Source organism: Ambystoma mexicanum, chromosome 6q, assembly GCF_040938575.1.
Source record: "Ambystoma mexicanum isolate Mex_15411 chromosome 6q, UKY_AmexF1_1, whole genome shotgun sequence".
Classification (NCBI taxonomy): Eukaryota; Metazoa; Chordata; class Amphibia; order Caudata; family Ambystomatidae; genus Ambystoma; species Ambystoma mexicanum.
Genome location: NC_090937.1, coordinates 1,460,462,990 through 1,460,480,378, shown reverse-complemented (window position 1 = coordinate 1,460,480,378; position 17,389 = coordinate 1,460,462,990).

Genomic DNA, 17,389 nt, shown 5'->3' with positions numbered 1-17,389 from the left:
TAGTATAGACCAGAACGAAAGTAAAGAAAATTAAGTAAAGAGACAATAATGCTCAAGAGATTAAATCATGTGAAGCCTGTTGTTAAACGAAGTGTGGATGCGTCTGTAACAGATGAAAAGGAGGAGTTAAAAAGTTAATGATTTCCTCCTGCTGTGATGTGAAGCATAGCAAGTTGTATCTAATGAAATATACAACCAGGATGTGTCGAACATTAAAGTCAATTGTACTTTACTTGTTTCCCACAGATATCCACTTGGTGTCTTAGCCTGAAGAGAGGAACAAAGGGAGGGACTAGGTGTGGATCCCCCAATGGTTCCAAGAAGAAAACATATGATTGTACATGACAATTAATTGTGGTTCTACCCCTGATGAAGTTTAAGGAAAGAAACATGTTGGGAGTGTTTGTGAATGTTTGTGAATGTAGTATGAAAGACTGGAATGAGTGGAGTAAATACTGATAGGTTGAAGTGTTGTGGACTAGGGTGTGCCGTATCATTTGGAGAGGGTTTATGACCACAGATCCATTCTGCAAATTAATTTAAGGAGAGAATGAAAATATTGATGAATTAAGAGACCACAAAATATTGTTGAAGTACAGTGTTAATATGTTGAAATTGTAATATCTGTTTTAGATTACTTTATACATGTTTGATACAAAATAGAGGTGTATACTGTTTTATGACTCTATGTTTTATAGAAAAAATGTATAAATTGACATTTTTGATACTCAAGAAATTGTTATGTGATGATTTAATGAATAATAACACATACAAACGGCCGGACATGAATGGTAAAGGGGAAACAAGTGGCCGTGTGAATATACTGTATTGTACCAAATCATAGAGGGCTGTTTATACGTGGTCTAGAGAAATATTTCCTCTAGTCTTCCGGGTGTTTGTAAGGTGTCAGCACTTTCGCCTGTATGTGCTGGGATGGCCTGTGACAGTGGTAACTGACCACAAACCCTCCTGCTGCCGACCATGGCTGGCTCGTCTTCCAAACCTCAAGCCCAGAACCTGGCGCTCCTGAAATATGGGGTCTCATTTCTGTATCGGCTGGGCAGTAACAACACTGCAGATTATCTATCTAGGCACCCCAGAGGCGAGGTGGAAGGTAGTGGACACATCAGTGGGGAGGAGGCTGATGAACACGTGACGCTGATTGTGGAGGCGGCAACCCCAAACTCAGTGCCTCTCCAAGAGCTGGAAAAGGCGACGCCCAAGGATGAGTGCTTCATAATACTGAAGGCAGCACTTCAGCAAGGATCGTAGAGGTCGGTGGTGGACACACTGGCACAAAGGGCCCAGGAGGCACGGTCGGTGCTTGAAAAACTGATGAGAGCCAAAGATGAACTGACTTTTGTTGAGTCAGGGCTATTGCTCCAGGGCAACTGCATAATGATACCAATGTGCAAGGTTCCCCAAGTCATGGAGCTAGCGCACCAGGGCAATCAAGAAATTGCCAAGACTAAGGCACAGCTATGACAGAAAGTATGGTTCCGGACCATGAGAGACGGGTGGAGGAATTTGTGTCGGCCAGTGTGTGGTGCCAGACGGCTGCATCAGCACAGAGGGAGCCCCTTACTGAGATCATGCCCTGAGTTCCTGAACCAATATAGGGCCACCCCTCATGCTTCCACTGGAGTGGCACCAGAAGAGGCAATGTTTCGGCGGTGTCCGAGGGGTATTTTCTCTGAAGTGCGGGAGCGGGAACAGCCGTCATTGATGATGCTCAGGTGGAGCATGAACGGAGACTCAAAACGAGGGAGAGAACACCAGGAGAGGGCTCCAGCCCCAGCAGCTGATTCCTGAGGATGAGGTACTTATGAAGAACCTGCATCCACAAGGCAAGATTTCACTAACTTATGAGCCTGGTCTGATGGACGTGGTGGTGGTGCGTGGCTCAATGGTGACTGCATCAGATGGGACTGCCACTGTTACCCGTAATGGCAGTTTCTTCAAGAAGGTGGGCGAGACCAGGCCTGAGGCGATCCTGAGAAGAGACTGTGGTGAGGTACCAGACAAGGGCGGTAGCCTGACTAACCTTCTGAGTCCCCTAGGTCGAGGGGATGCAGGTGAGGAGGGTCTGATCAGAGGGGCAAGCATGAGGTATCCTCAAAGAGTTGGGAGGGGGAAGCCTGCCCATTTCAATGACTATTGGCCTCATTAGGAGAATGGAGGTAGCCATGCCGCTTTTAGCGGCATGGCTACCCCTATACCAGGTACCTGGTCCGGGTTCCAGGAATAGGGAATTACCGTGGTATTCTGACCTTGGAGGGCCCGGTAATTCCCTTTCCTGGGATTCGGACCCGGTACATCCACATTCCCATATGAGCCCCCATAGGGCTCATTGGGAATGGGGAGGATGCTAACAACTGGCCCGTAAAACCAGGCGTCCTTAGCAGGACCCGCTAGCAGACCTCATAATGAGGCGGTAGAGGGATAACGGCGCCGGCAGCTCTACCGGCGCCGTTAACTCTCTACCGACCGGGTCGTAATGAGGCCCTATGTGTTGGACCCCTGAACTGGTGGCCCCAGCCTACGGGCTGAGTAGTGACTTGTGGAACTGGGAGGGAAGCGATTAAAGGTTTTTTTTTATTTCAGGTGCAGTGCAATGTTTGAAGTGTTTGTAGTTATCTTCTTTTGTTGTGTGTTATGAAAAAGGAGGTGTGTGGTGCCTGCCCCTTTAAGGGCACACACGCGGCAGAGTGACACAATAAATGGGGCGTTGCAACGGCCGCGTCACAGCATCCCTGGAGCCCGGACAGCAAACACATCTCGGTGTGTGCTCTGTGGCTGGGGGAGCTCACAGGGGCAAGAGGAGCATTCTGGCCACACGCAACAGCAACCATATCCCTTAAATGCTGAGCTCTATGATATTCTATGCAAATAGGACAAGCACACTCATCCTTCACACTTGGGTGTGTGAAGTACAAGAAGATCCTAGTCAGAGTGAGCTAGAGAGGAGCGGGTTGTCCTTTAGGAGACACAGATAAAAGAATGTTCTTAGAGCTATGTCTTCAACAAAAAAATACATTGAGTCAATTGCAAGCTGCTTTATAAATAAAACTAGCAGGGTATGTACATTAATTTAAAAAAGGTCAGAATTAGCTAGTGGGTAATGCGAGTAAAGACCCACAAGGTTGCTATGTCATCTGTCCGCCAATTACTGAGCCCAAATTATTGACCTTAGGTAATGTACATGGCCCGAATCATGATATACATGTTTCATTCGAGAATTGAGACATGACCTGAATAGGATCAGCACATCAACTATGTTCTGGGAGAGATTTCAATCTAGCGATGCAGGCTAGGGAAGACAAGATGTTGCCAGTAAAGGCCCAGAAAATGGGACAGGAGGTAGGGCTTAAGGAGACTCATCACCAAACTGACATATGGAGGTCATTCCACCAGTCTGAACGTGAATACTTTTCAGTATTGTGATTAGAACTTGTGCCTGGACTTGGATTGCATGGCCGGTACTAGGAAATGGTGGAGTAAGCAATTTGCATTCTCAGAGAAGACCAATTCTCTGCGGAAGTATTAGGGAGGATAAAGCAGGTTTATAAGGAGAATAAGGGCTTCACTCCAGTACATGTAATATGGAACTCGCTTAAAGAGAACATGAAGAGAGGGTTTGTATGTCAGGAGTCTTTCCTGAACAAATCAAGCGGTCACAGGATGCAAGTTGAGGATGCAAAAAAGGCACAAATAAATGTGGTCTCTCCTGGGGCAGACACGGATAGGAGATTTCTGGCTGACATTAAATCTGACCTCAGCTCTCTAGATTATAAACAAACAAAGAAAGCATTGTTTAGTCTGCTCAGCATTTATTCTTTGAACAAGTAGAGCGATGGGGAGGCTACTAAGCGAAAGAAAGTAAAGCACTAACAAGGACCATAGGGGCCACCAGGAAGGCATAAAAAGAAATTGTGACAAATTAAGTGAAAAAAAGCACTTTAATAAATATTTCCCTATGATTTGTTTAGCTCAGATAGAACTTGAACCCTTTTTTATTGGGAAACAATGATTTGCCAACATTTGGGAGTGATTAGACGGTTCCTCAAAATGCTGGTCTGCCCTGAGATGTCTCCTCCGCCATCTTGGCAATTACACCTGTTAAATCCACCGGACTTGACTGCCCAACTATTGAGTTATATGAAATGGTTGAAGGTTGAAGAAGTTCTACTTTCTATACTGTAGGATCTCTTTCATTTTGGCATTGAAATTGGTAAGTTGTGTGATTAAATGAAAGAGGCTCTTAGTGTACTGTTAGTAAGCCAGGGAGGGATCCCATAGAATGCAATCATTATAAACTAGTGTCCCTTTTAAATATGGATGTAACTATTCTTGCAATGGTCATCACAGAAAATCTGGGCACCTACTTGGGAGCACTGAAACATCCCACCCAGACTGGTTTGATGAGCGGTAGGCCCAGGTCCGACAATGTTAGGACAGTGCATAACCTGATGCACTATTCAATGTATAGCCAAAGCCTGAAGTCAGCAATATTCTTAGACGCGGAGAAAGAATCCAGTCACGTCTGATGGACTAATCTAGTAATTATACTGCAAAGTTTCGGGTTTGCAGATTAATGTATTAAAATGGTCTGCACACTCTACAACAGAGTCTCTGCTAGGATTTTGTTCAGAGAATGGAAAAAGACAGGAAAATTCACTTTTCCCATATACTTTTAGTCTCACAATAGAACCTATTGTTGCCGCGATTAGTAAAGAGGAGGAAATAGTAAGAGTTTTATTGGGAAACAATATTCACAAGGTGTTGCTGTATGCCCATGATATGGTGGCCGTTTTTATCGCACTCTAGTACGTCAGGACCACATCTATTTTCCATAATGGAAAGCTTTGAAAGGATGTCCATTATAGATTGAACTGTAGTAAATCGCTAGCTATATCAGTCTTGGGGAACGGTTCCATGGCACATTTCAAAGCATTGGGTGCTAATTGGTCTAACAAGGCAGCTAAACATTTGGGCTTGCATATCATAAGCAACTTCAAGAACCAGGGATCATACAATGTAGAGAAGTTGAAGTTGGAGATATAAAACTATTTTAGATTATGGGAAAAGCTAAACTTTTTGAATGCAATCATGATGTGTTTTCTATCTAAGATATGATACCCACTACAAATACTACAATGGCGAGTAGGCGCACAAGAATATAAGGTCCTCCTCTTGGTGAAGGCTGTTGCTTTGTATAGCACGCAAGTATACAGCTTTGCTGGCGGGGCAGGTTGCAGAATACATTTTGTAGAATAGTTCAGGATTTTCCGGATTCAGACCTTTCTCAAAAAGGTCAACCACCGCCTTCTCAATCCTAGAAAAAACAGAAATCATGGTCTGCAGGAAGACAGCTCTTTTCCCCCAACCCACCCATTGACTATCTTCCCTAGGTCCCACCACCACTGCATCCATTGTAGTAAAGAATCTGGGATGCACTATGGACGCTGATCTGACACTTTCACACCACTTTAACATTGTTTCTAAATATGGCTACTGTAATGAATCTTATGATGTCATCCCTCTTTTCCCTTGGATTGCTTCCCCCCAGGAGGCCAGGGGATGGCAGCCACTATCTGATCATGACCCTCGGGTGGCTATATGAGGGAGGATCACCTGGGGGGAGGTGACCCTCGGAGGGAGTGGGGTGACATTGTTGGAGAGAGCCACATGCCCTCCAGTCCCTTTTAGGGAAGTACCCTCAATTTCTCATGCCATAATGGCCTATTGTGACATTGTCCCTCAAATCCATTCCAGACCTACTTTAAACACTCCCCAACATGATACAAAGAACTATATACCAGTCACTGGGACGAGGAAGAGAGATCGAGCAATAAGGATCAGGAAGACCAGCAAATCCTACAGAGCAGTCTAGTCTTTGGAAACTCTCCAAACAGCCCAGGAATTTTAAAACTGCTGCCCCAGCAGCGGAGAATTAGGAGTAGGGAGAGCTGCGGAGGATGGAGAACACAACGTCCTGCGCAGAATGCAACCAGCGTAGCGGGAGTGTGAACTTTGTGGGAGACCGTGTCAGAGCACAGCCAAACAGCAGCGGAAGAAACGAGAAGGCAGACCGCTCATTGCCCATGAGTGAGAGGCAGCAGGAACTATGTACCAAGTCGGCAAAGACACAATGTTTGACACGGCACATAACAGGCCAGCTGCCAGAGAGGAAAGAGCGCAGAGAAGCATGGGAAACACTAACAGCGCCCAGTAATCTCAGGGAAGTTAACAAGGTTACTGGGTTGCCTTAAAATGTGTGCTGCTCGAGAGAGCAAACCGAAAGTAATGAGAAGGTTGACATATCTGCAAGCTGTAACACAGAGAGGTCACTGAACCCACACGTGAAGAAAGGAAGAGAAACCTCAATGAATGAGAATGAACTGGGAAGCAGGGTTAAAACCTGCTGTATAAGAAAGAGAACCACTGTTGAGGTGAATACAGTAAAAACAGGAACGATATGCCAGCAATGAGCCAAGGTTGTGAATGAAATTCCTGGCAGTAGAGTACACCAGGTGAAGATAAAAACATAAAGATAGTTGTGTAAAAGGCCTGGGAGGAAGGCATACCAGGTGAAGAGAAGCGTTTTTGGAAAGATTGCATGAAGCCCTGGCAGGAGAGTATTACAGGCCCATGCAAGTGTCTGTATGAGTGGTAAGAAACTGAAGGCGGGTACCTGCCCTTGAGTTGAACTGTGAGAATCTTAAGGAAGAGCCATACCTACCTTTGAAATCCCTAGAAATAGTCATGCCCTTAGGATTCTGACTTGTATGTTAAAGAAGAAGAGAAACTGGGAAAGGGTATAATTATCCCCGAGAGCAATGAACATTATCTGCTGGGAACCTTTTCGTTGGAGTTGAATATTTTGGTTGGATTTGAACATTTGAACATCTTTCAAGAGTCAAAGACAATACCCGTTTCACCTTAGAATCAGTTTTATATCATGAGGATACGATTATGAAACAGGATATATTGTTTTGGACCCATTCGTTTTTGGTTGAGGTAAGGAAAATCCTCCTAGAATAGTGATAGTGAGGCATTTTCCAACCCCCTTCTTGTTTCAATACATGTTTATGGACAAAAGCATGAGTCCTCTGTTTCTGTGTCTCATTCCTGGTTCCTCACAATATCTGCACCTCTGCATTCTCAGACACATCTTCTCTTACCTCTCCTACCCTCACAAAGTCACTGTAATTTTGGCCATGGCCTTTCCTGCCTGGATTATGTCAACTCCCTTTACCTGGGTGCCCCTGCTTTTCAACTCAGAAACTCCAAAGGGTACATAACTCAGTAGCTATGCTCCTCAATACCCTCAGCCCCGGAGAACACATCACTCCCGCCCTCTGTGTCCTCCACTGGCTCCCTGTCGGACAAAGGGCCACTTTCAAAAACATATGCATTACGGATGCTGCCGTCCACAAGACAGGCCGAGAATACCTTCAACAGAAACGAATAGGCTACCAACCCAACAAAAACATGCGCTCAAGAATGCACTCCTTGAGGGCGTGGCCAGCATGCGAGCAGGCAGGACGTGAGTCCGTGGAGCTCCAGCGGCCGCTGACGAAATCCTGTTTAAACTTCCTTTTCGATGGAATATTTTTAGTTCCAAACACATCTGTGGCGAAGAAGATAAGGTGTGGCACAGGCACACGGAGCTGGATAGCAGAAAGCCAGCCTCTTACCGAGATATTCGACGATAATGAAACCTGATCGTGCGCGAAAGCGTGAAACCAAGATGGCCACTGCGACTTAGTGGAGCTGCGGGAGAGAGCTGTGGCGTCCACGAAAGGGCTGGGAACGTGGCTGTGCTCGCGCCCTGTTAGTGTGCCCAACACCGAGGAGGCAGGCAACATGTGCGGAGCTGCGGTGCAGGACGGAGGGAGAGACGCAGGGAGCAGCGGGAGTGGCGGGTGATACGCGGAGCGGACGGTACAGTGCTGCGTGTGCCTCCCAGAAAGAAGGTAGGAAGAGATGTTGTTCCGAGAGGGAGCGGACGGATCCCCCCTTCCCCCTCATTGGAGTAACGGCTCGCCGTTGGATTGGCGGTGCGGCTGGGACTTCGCTCTGGGGACGAGGCAAGAGACTCAAGTTGGCATGAAGCGGCCTCCCCCGTGAGTGGCACTGGCTTTGTGGCCCACAGCAGATCCTATCCTCACCTGCCGCCCCCGCGAGGAGAACTGGAGAAAATCCACATTCCACGGGCTGGGCAGAGAGGCAAGAATAGATCCGGAACTGGCGCCTGCAGGGACTCTCCTGAAAGCACTCAAACACAACTCCTACCCCAGCAGTTACGAGGAGCGAAACAGGCATGGAAGCGAACCACAAAGTGTTAAACCCACTTCGCCCCAGTCAAGGTGTGCAGGCACAGGGGTAGTGCGAGTGACACCTCCCGTTAAGAAGAAGTGGTTACACAGCGCTCAGACCAGACACTGCCAAAGCGGACTCACAGGAGGCCCCTTGTGGGGGCGCGGCGCACATTTCAATCAGCATAGCAATCGCATATCTAAGTGATACCTGTGAAATCAGTTAAAAAGTTTAATAGAGCAAACTTCCACACACTATACCACCACCTCCCACGCTACAGAATGGGGAAAGACAAACCGCGGAAATTGAGCATACAAAGCAGAATGGACCAATATGCTTTTGCCACGACATCTCAGCCGACGGATCAAGCACCGCTGGCAAACTCTCCAGATGCGGAGGACACGGTTTCTCCGAAAGATGTAATGGGGGCCATTGTGAGTTCCCGCACCTCCATGGAAATAAAAATAGACAGTATAGCGGCGGATGTGTCCTTCCTCCGCCACAACCTGCAAAAACTCACCTCTCACATGGGGGAAGCGGAACTACGCATCTCAGATACAGAGGACAACATTAGCAATATCAACCAACAATTGTCACAGACACTGCGCCGGTTGAAGACCCTGGAGGCCAGAGTGGATGAGGGCGAGGGCAGGTCTCGCCGCAACAACGTGCGTATCCTCTGAATTTCGGAGGGACTGAACATGGAACTGTTCTTGGAACAGGGGCTAGCGGACATCTATGACCCTCATTCCTTTTCCAAATTTTTCTCAGTACAACACGCTCACAGGATACCTTCTGGCAAGCGCATCCCAGGAATGCTGCCCAGGACTGTAATTGCTAAGCTCCTTAATTATCGTGATAGGGATGCGCTGCTCCAGATGGCCCGTGCGAAGGGAACGATCACTTACAATGGCTCCCAGATAGCCTTCATCCCTGATTACACAAAAGAAGTGCAACGCGCAAGACAATCATTCGAACCACTGAAGCGGCAGCTATCCCTCAAGAAAGTGAAATTCGGACTACTATTTCCAGCTCAGCTCAAGATATATCATAAAGGTACGACCACACACTTCACTGACCCTCATAAGGCCTGGAAATGGGCGGAGACCCACATTGAGGGTGACTGGTCGGCGCGACCAAGGAGACAGGAAGGTAGACGCCGGCCTCTCCCGGACCAGGCCCCCCGGGGTAGACCCCCGGTGGACATGGAACCAGTGGCTCTAGAACAAGCAGTGGAGCCTGCCGAGCACCAGCCAGGTTGATGCACTCTTACTCCGAACCACAAATAACGTTACGAAAACAACATAGCAACGGCGGCCGCCCGAGGCCACCTCCCAGGAACTTGAACTTAAATTTAGACTGTGACCACGAACAGTCAGTTTGGCAACGGAACAACCAAAGTACGACAGTTGGAGATTGGTTAAAGCAGAAGCACAGACACTTGGGTAATGGTTATTAGTTAATGAGTTACCTGTCCGTTTGACAGGGTGTTTGATTGTTGTATTGGGCGACAAATGCTTCAGGTTAGGTGGAGTATAGGGTGGGGATGGGAGGGTGTGAGTTGTTATGTTAAAAGCTACACCAAGTTCAAGAGGTACATGCCAATAACTCCCTCGCGTTTGACCCACATGGAACGAAAGAGCAAACGAGTCCCGACACTGAACCAACAGATGTACGATCCAGCTCAATCCCGATCCGGGTTGGTGGATCATGGAACACTGTTAGATACACAATATACTGACACCACACATGCACAAGTTACATGGCGCAGAACACCAATGTAGATAAAAGCAGAGCCATCCGGGTGATGACATGGAACGTTAACGGGCTCGGATATAGTATTAAATGACGCCTAGTCCTACAAGCACTAAACCGTTACTCACCGGATGTGGCCTTCTTAACAGAGACACATCTGGCGGGCACAAGATGCACACTGTTTAGTCGCACAAACTACCGACAAGCCTTTCATGCCCGATTCACCATAGGATCACGTGGGGTATTGATCCTAGTACCTAAAAGACTCCCCTATAGCCCCACTGCAGTCACCCAGGACCAGGGAGGTAGATATGTACACACGATAGGAACCCTGTGGGAACGCACCATCTCTATGATCGCTGTATATGCACCACCTAACCTCCTAACCCCTTGACTAACGATATTACACCCCTAATTGTTGACAACACTGAAGGCCTCACGTTGATTGGAGGTGATTTTAACGAAGTCATGAACACAGAGTTGGATAGGACACATGTACGATCCAGAAACCCAGATGTATGCACTAAACTCGCCACATTTACCAATGCACTGGGGTTACATGATGCATTGAGATCACTACATCCCAATACAAGAGAATATTCGTACCACTCCGGTGCACATGCTTCGTTATCCAGGTTGGATTACTTCTTCTTACCAATGTGTAACATACATGAGGCGTGTGACGCACATCTGCTCCCCAGAGGTATTTCAGATCATTCCCCACTCATGTTCACGATTAAGACCAGAAGACCACTCCCCCCACCCAGTTTGAGACTGAATGGTTATTACCTGGGGTTTCCCGAACTGGTGGAACACATACAAAAAGTTACCGAAACATACTTCGAAATAAATACTGACTCTGTGGACAACCCAACAACGCTATGGGAGGCACTAGAAGCAGTATTGAGGGGTGAAATCATAGCCTGGACTGCAGCCCCCAAGAAAAAACACATTGAAGCGATACGTGCAGCTGAAGCCAAGGTACAGAATGCAGAATCAGCTCACCTGGTCCATGACCTACCCGAGACACAACGTGCACTGCAGTTAGCACAGAAACAGCTACAGCACATAGCCTTAGACAATGCAAAACAAGTGCATGCAGCAATGCGAGGGAAAATATATGAAACTGGGGACAAGGCAGGGAAAATTATGGCATGGTTGGAGCGCAGGGACTTAGGTCTCACTCAAGTTAGGAAACTAACTACAGAAGAGCCAGACCCGCTAGTAACAGACCAGGACATAGCAGAGGGATTTGCTAAATATTACGCTGAACTGTACAGTGCACCATGTGCACTGCCACCGACCGATATATTAGAAGAAATTACCCTTCCTACCCTAGACGAGCAACAGGTGGTCCTACTAGAACAAGAAATCACAGTGGAAGAAGTAACCTGTGCAATGTCAGAACTTCAGTCAGGGAAGACCATAGGCCCGAAAGGTTTTCCTGTCGAAATATGGAAGAAAATAGGTGCAAACATAATCTCTCTACAACTACTGCGCCTCTTTCAACACTCGTGCTCGCAGGGTTGCCTCCCCCCAGACCTCAGGAAAGCTACAATAATAGTTTTGCCCAAAGCAGATAAGCCACCTGACAAGTGCAGTTCCTACAGACCCTTCTCTCTTATAAACTGCGAGGCCAAAATAATGGCGAAAGTACTGGCCAATCGGCTGCAGCGCGTTGTACACACACTAGTGCACCCGGACCAATGCGGATTTATGCCACAAAGATCCACCAAGCAAAATATATATAGATTACACACAGCACTAGAAAAAACACCTAAGCTACCAAACCCCCTAGCCCTACTGTCCATAGATTTCGAGAAGGCTTTCGACTCTGTGCACTGGGAGGCAATTTGGGAAATTATGCGACAAATGGGCATAGGCCCTTACTTCATGAGTTGGGTTAAACTTCTATACCACCTTCCAGTGGCAGTAACAAGAGTGAATGGGTATACTTCCGAACCCTTCCAGCTAGCTAGGGGCACACGACAAGGCTGCCCTCTGTCAGCTTTGATTTTTGCGTTAGCAATCGAACCTTTAGCAATCCTGTTAAGATCCACGCAAACATGGAGTGGCTTCAGGTTGGCGCACGGCTCGGAAGACAGAGTGTCTTTATACGCGGATGATCTGTTAATTTATCTGGCGGACCCACAAATTTCCTGCCCCGTTGTGTCGCATTTACTAGAGAGATATGGCGCGTTCAGCGGACTCCGCGTCAACTGGTCAAAGTCCATACTATTCCCGGTGAAGCATATAGACATTGCAATACCAGATGTGTGCCCCTACCGTATTGAAAGGGAACAATTCAGATACCTCGGAATACAAATCACACACAAACTAACGGACTATGTGGGGAAAAACTTACATCCAGTGGCAATCAGGTTCAAGGATGATGTTCGCCACTGGATGTCCCTACCACTCACATTACTGGAACGCGCGGCACTCTTCAAAATGATGGCCCTCATCCGTTTTCTCTATGTGCTACAAAATGCACCACTATCAATAGCACCCAGTGAGTTTCATAAGATAGATCAAACACTTAGGAAGTTGTTATGGAAAGGGGGGCACCCACGAATGGCACTTACTACCCTACAAAGATCAATATGGGAGGGCGGGATTGGGCTCCCCCGGCTACAGACTTATTACTGGGCCAGTCAAATGGCAATAGTGAATGACAAACTGCAGGGGGATACCACTCTAACGCATAACATAATACTAGACACTGACGCACAAGAAAGACCCATCATGAGCCTCCTCTACCAGAAAAAAGAGCGACCTACTGACCCATCCATGTTGTCGCATATAAAAATTAGCGATGTGATGAAAGAACATGTAATAATAGCATTTGCGGATCTAGCTGCCACCTTTGCACTCCCCCCCTCAACGAACAATACCACTATATCCAGCTCAAACATGCGTTGCAGGCCCATCTCCCTGAATTGAGTGACATACCTGATTATTCTCCACTAGAACGTAATGTATTCCCAGAACTGCTTAAACAGAAAGTCACATCGACTATGTACAGTGCTATTAACTCCTTTGCTACGAAAGAGCTGTCGAGCCTGAAAGCCAAGTGGGAGAGGGAGGTAGGTGGTATACTCCCAGAGGAATGGGTGACTGCGCTGATGTACCCCAGAGAATCAACTATCTCCTCCAGGCTTAGATTAATTCAACTGCAGATACTACATAGGATTTATTACCCAAGGGTGGCACTGTTCAAGTGGGGAAAGTCTACGAATCCATACTGTTTGCGATGTAAGAGGGAGACAGGCTCCTATTATCATATCCTGTAGGACTGTACCATCATTCAACAATACTGGCAACCGTGCTGTGAAGAACTGTTAAGGGTAATGGGCAAGAGGATACTTGCAAATTCAAAGCAATTATTTCTGGATATAGAAGGAGACACTGATCTAACGAGGTATGAGAGAGCGTTCTTATCTACCACCACTGCGATACTTAAAAGGAACATAGCGCAACTTTGGGGCTCCAAGAGGCCACCGAGCCTTGAACAATGGATCACGGACGTGGATATCTGCATCGCGATGGAAAAGAGAGTCTATACTGCCAGGGGGTGCCCAGAGAAAGCGCAAAAGATATGGCAAAGTTGGGAAGAGGCGCACTAAAAGTAACTTATAATATTGTACCGTTACGCTATCCAGAGACTTGCACATGGACTGGTGGGTGTAATGCGAAAGGGACAAAATGTTGTGACATGTTTTGCAGCTCGTTGGTAAGGGACCACAGCAGGGAGTTGTTGGCGGGTGGGTATGGGAAGTTTTGTTTACCCCACTGTGTGGGGCTGTATGTTTTGTGTTTCCAAAAAAACAATAAAATGTGGTATTAAAAAAAAAGCATGCACTCCTCCTGGTTATCCCTCCCTTCAACTCGACTAGAAAGGGTGGTCCTCCTTTTCTATCCAAGCCCCCTCCATCTGGAACTGAATTCCCCTTAAAATCTGACGCATAGAAGATCACCTGGCCTTCCGGAGGATCCATAAGACATGCCTATTTCCCCCAGCACCCTGACAAACCCTGCCCTCTTCAGGTTAGGTAACCATTTTGTACGTAGGCCGGGGCAGCATCGAACTTCCATGAAATCAATGAATGACAGTGAGAACAATCTAATAATCTCCAGCAGACCACAGCACAGAATCCATGCCACATCTACGAAACCAAGAAGCCAGTCAGAACACATAGGTATGTATCTCACTCCATGCTTAGGCTTATGGAACATAGCCGAAGGCAAGGCCACCCAATCCACACATCTGCAATCATACACCACTTGCAATGGCACACCGTACAACACCTCTGCCGTTAGAATGCATCTATCCCCCACGACAAAAATTCAGTCTAGCTGGACACATAATTGAGTCTCCTATTCTCGCATACTCTCCAGATGACTTGAAAGCACCCATCCACCTGTCAGCTCGATATGGGTAGCTAGTAGGAACCTGGCCCCTCCTCCCAACATCGCACTGACTAAAATGCAGACATGCATTCTAAGTACCCATGATCAATTTTCGCACACCTTGAACTTTGGTACACTGAGGGCGTTCAACTACAGCACTTTAACACCATACCAATGGGACAAAGCACTATGCAAATGACAAATTACATTACATTAGCTACCCACTCCTAGTTAGGTTTGATTTACTTAGATGACAACAGCATGGCAGGCAGTATTGCATTGTTTCTAAATGCTGTAACTAATGGTAGAGCCTGCCTAAATAATATTACGATTAAACTGGAATATGGGACAGAGGATACATTGGCTAATATACATTTGAAATAATTTGCTATTAGGTCAGGGCTCAAGCCTTTTGGAAGCTCCTGATTCTTTTGCCAGAGATATGAGAAATAAAAACATTTTTACATCTAATCAATGTGTGAGATATAGCAAGGCAACATGTTACTTTGGGTCGATCACTTAACCGCTCCACTACTAGCATTTTACCTAGACTCGGGAACAGACAGTTTCAACCCTGAGCCCTTATATGCAGGGTTGACACCTGATAACTAGGCTCAGATTATTTGGTTGATGGTTAATGCACCAGCGATAGCCAGGTAATGGTGTAACTTCCACCCCATTTGTCCATTTCGTCCAAACTTCCCATAATCTGCCTTTCACATGCTGTTTTTATGTGAAAAATATAGAGCTATTAGGAAATACTTTTTAATTTCTATGCTGTAGCTGGGAGGTTTAAACAATGTCACCCAGCTTTTATCTATTTGCTTTGTAATAATTCCCTCGCTACCAATTGTTCCCTTATTCAATTTAGAAAGAGCAATGAGTATGAGAGAAAGTTTCTTGTAAGGTGATATTTTAAATGTTATCTGGTAATATGTGTTATTTGTGTATTGTATGCTTTGTTATGTATTGTGGAAATTATGTATTTATAGCAGTAGTAGAGAGTAGAGTAGTGAATTATTTTAGTGTTTTATTAATTTAATTGTATACATTATATATGAATGACTGTATGAAAACAATATATAAGGTACTCTATAAAACATTCAAGAGGTTGCTTTGGGGCAACGGTAAGCAGCCTTGAATCACTTGACATATAATGAGGAGGGATGTGTAGAAAGGAGTTTTGGCGATCCGATGCACGAACATTTGCATCAGGCATTAACCCTCATCCAATGCGTCATCTCTTACAACATCAGGAATGCAGGGCCTGAGAGGGATCCATGAGATCTGATAACATATGTTCACTTATCACTAAAGGACTGAGGACACAGCCCAATGGAGAGTCCACTATCCATCAAATACATGTTTGTAAACCTCAAGGAATGGCTTGCGAAGAACCAAGATCATCATATTTGCATGAAGGGGCTTCCCTGTGGGGTTACCTACACCTGAAAATAAATAATAGAAGCTTGAAATTAGAGTAAGTGGGTTTCGCTGGGCATTGACAGAGTGAAGCCTGATTGGCAGAGGGGCACATCTATCTCTTTTGTGGCCATACAGATCAAGTTCTCACTCCCGAATCTGAGAGGGGTCGAGCGACATTGTTGAGGAATGTGCTTCGGCATAGACAGTGCATGCTGTCCCATGCGCTAGTATAGAAGTCAAACATCCCTTTTCTCCCGAGGCATTTGGGAATGGCGGCACGACATTTCCTCAAATTCATTGTGGGAAAAGAGGATCTGGCAACGATTAAACAGTATCGGGTGAATGAACTAGGCAGGGATGTATTTGTCAGATGAACAATGGGTAGAATCTCTGGCTCTGGTAGAGTTGTTGCAGAGTTGCAGTCATTGGCAGTCATTACCCTACCTGAGCTAGAGTAGTCGCTGCGAGGAAGAGGAGTTCTGTCTTAAAAAACACTTCCTGGAGAAGAGCGCCATGGAGTTGTCGGAGAGTTGCAGTCTTTGGCAGTCATTACCCTACCTGAGCTGAAGCGGTTGCTGCGAGGAAGAGGAGGAGCTCAGTCTTAAAAACCCCTTCCTGGTGCAGAGCACCGCAGAGTTGTTGGAGAGTTGCTGTAATTGGCATTCATTATCCTACCTCAGCTGTAGCACTCACTGCGAGGAAGAGCAGCTCAGCCTTACAAATCCTTCCTGGCGCGGAGCGCCGCAGAGTTGTTGGAGAGTTGCAGTCATTGGTAGTATGTGGTGGCTGTGAAGACGGGTTTCTTTCAGTGGATCAAAAACAGCCACTTTAAAGTAAGTGCTCTGCCAACGATGACTTGTGATCTAACCCCGCCTATTCCCTGCACCGTCCTTGTTTAAATATTTATCAGCTGCATAGCAAATCGGTGTTGGATAATATTACAAACCAGCCCAATTTTCCTTCAACTGTGTAGGGTGCCCATGCATTCAAGGCCTGATAAAACTATGGGGACAGGAGAGCCTCTTTCGGTACGGCTCAGCCAGCCCCAGCAGGTCATACACAGGGTGGGATAACTAGTGAATGCCCAGTGGTGGAAAGGCGTAGAGGTGACGGCTCTGTTGTTGCAAGTCATCAATATGCTCTCTCAAGAGGCGATCGACATGAGGGGCCCTGAACAGTTATCAGATGAGGTCTTCGTCCTCGATGGACCAGCACAGTGTTCCAATACGATGGCTCTTTGCCCACCCAGGAAACTTAAAATGAAGGACTATTTCCAGATGGCAGGCACCAGTGCTGACATTCCGTCCAATTTTAATGTTCGGCATGTAGGTCAGGATGTTCCTAATTTTATGAATGATGGAAGTATTTTGGAAGCAGTTTTGACCATGTGTGAAGCAGCTATTCTTAATCAAGCAATCCCCTTGGAAGAGGTCATCTGTTTAGAAGAGGGTGAAGTGCTGCAGGGCAGGTCACCAAG